The 2,256-nt window shown below is 31.6% G+C and overlaps 2 long non-coding RNA genes across 2 annotated transcripts; one reads left to right on the forward strand and one right to left on the reverse strand.

Moving 5' to 3' along the window:
• Positions 1 to 1,239: 1,239 nt before the first annotated feature.
• Positions 1,240 to 1,950, reverse strand: LOC116348205. Its single transcript, XR_004201776.1, has 3 exons — positions 1,586 to 1,950; positions 1,454 to 1,469; positions 1,240 to 1,258 (listed from the first exon to the last, which is right to left on the reverse strand). It is a non-coding gene; the product is annotated as an uncharacterized LOC116348205 (long non-coding RNA).
• Positions 1,673 to 2,256, forward strand: LOC116348204. The gene is made up of 2 exons (XR_004201775.1): positions 1,673 to 1,787; positions 2,011 to 2,256. It is a non-coding gene; the product is annotated as an uncharacterized LOC116348204 (long non-coding RNA).

Below are 2,256 nucleotides of genomic sequence, written 5' to 3' on the forward strand. Positions count from 1 at the left end.
TGGATTTTATCGTAATTTTCGATATTAAAAACGAATTGAATGAGATCATAACTCAAAGTGACCACTTCAATTACGTGGAGAATGGCTATCGAGAGCGGCGAGCATCGCATTTCAAATTTTATCTTAAGTCTTTTTGATATGGGACTCATTCACATCGTTACGAAGGTCATAACAAAACAACACCAGGAAAGTACCATCGAAACATTTCATTAGGTTGAATCAAGATGCAAAAACAAATATCTACCATTCAACAATTACACAGAAGAGTAAATAATGTGCATCCATCTATACCTTCAGATAGAATCAAGATCGGTGAATTGCCATTTCAAGCCAAATTCTCAGAACAGTGAGACCACGTTATGTTCATTTGGCGCGTGATTCGATTATTTATTATTTCAGTACATTGCTTAAGTGCACCTATCACAACTGATGATTAATATTCATTTGTTCGAATATTTATTTGTTTGCTGATTTGGTGAAATATGTATATCTATCTCTCGAACGCGCTTGGATGAATACACACACATACACAAGATAAATTGAATTTACTTCATTTTCGGGGATGAATAATGTGTGCCAAGTTCATGAGAGCAAACCAACCAGAACCGAAACTCGAAATGAAACCCTAAGAACGAAAAATAAAAACGTTCAAGCGCGTGCATCACAGATACAGCATTGATTACATTTCGTTGTTGCTTCATTTGGTTGGATCGTCTTGTTGGCATTGTAATCTTCTGCTCTCGCTGAATGTGCTATACAATAGTATTCGATTTCAGTGGCATCATTTTTCAATTTGACATTTCGAATTCGTTTGTGTTCTTCAATGCGACCGCTCGAAGCCAATTTTTAGTTGAAGTTTGTTCTTTCCAGGAAAGTGATACCGATTCTGGCAGAGAAAATGGTTTATTCGAACGAATACAGCAATGAAATTGTACAGAATTCATAGTAAATTGCAAAGGTTGCAGGCGTGTGAATCACATGAAAAAGCCAAACCCATAATTATGACGTGCAAACAAATGATAAAATCATGTTTTTTTTAATGCTACCAGCAGATTTGTTTCTTCTCCATTTCGAATTTTTGATTATTCCATTCGCTAGCATTTCATAGAGATATCAAACATTTATTTCGCTCTAAGAAATTATTACTGCAATTAACTTGTTGAATCATTCCTGTCTTGTGTTTATTACATTTTGCAAGGGGGGTTGACGTATATGAGATTGGAGACTTTTTTTTGCGAATCTCGCTAATGAGCGCCATCTGATTTTAGTGTGAATTAGATGCAAAAATCAAATTTATTTCAATAATTTGGAATGTATTTGAATGTTATAGTTTCAACACAAAAATTGTATTAAAAATCATTCAAGTAAATCAAATTGAAATTAAATCAATTAAAAATCATTGTACACACACATAAAGCATATAAAATAATACAACTAAATTATAAATACTCACACCATTCTATGGGAACCTAACAAAATCGTATTATTTCAAATTAGAATTATTTTTATTTCATATAAATGATTCTATTTATTTTTTCAAATTCATTCTATTAGAATTATAAATAAATAAATTTCTATTTATTACAGAAAATAATGATTCATTATTAATGAAACAGAAAAAATTCTCCACAATGTGAAAATACGAAGTTACGTATATATTATGACAGCTGTGGTTACGTATACGTCGACATTAATAATCTGTCAAAACCGTAAACACATTATTTTCATAACGCAATTTTGCGAGAGTTCCTATTAGTTGAAAAAAATTAAATTTTTGTGTGCAAACTGTAAGTTATTTTGTGATTTTATTGTGTTTAGATTGAATACGATTTCATAAATTTTTGAAAAGTGATTTTACAGTAACAAGAAATGTAAAGCAGAAAGAAAAAAACCAATAAATGAGTTTAGAACGTTTAGAATATGCACATTTTCGTGATATTCTAACCTCAATCGCTCTTTACTCTCAGTTTTACATTCTTTATATCAACAATTATTTTATAATTTAAACAGGAAACGCAAAATGGTTTAGTGCGATGTATGCCAGCAGAATATTTCGGGAAACATTTACAAGCACAAAAGAGTTGAGCACAGTTGGGATCGAGGTGGTATTAAATTGATTAAACAGGAAGATAAAACTCTGATCGAAGCTATACAAAACGAAAAAACATTCGTTGGACCTTCGCTGTTATATTTGAAACGTCTCGCAAATTATGCGGTAACACAAAATTTTCAAGCCACATTTTTTGGAGTCGACTC

This window comes from Contarinia nasturtii, unplaced genomic scaffold (genome assembly GCF_009176525.2).
Source record: "Contarinia nasturtii isolate CC-2019 unplaced genomic scaffold, AAFC_CNas_1.1 Cnas_scaffold_2353, whole genome shotgun sequence".
NCBI lineage: Eukaryota > Metazoa > Arthropoda > Insecta > Diptera > Cecidomyiidae > Contarinia > Contarinia nasturtii.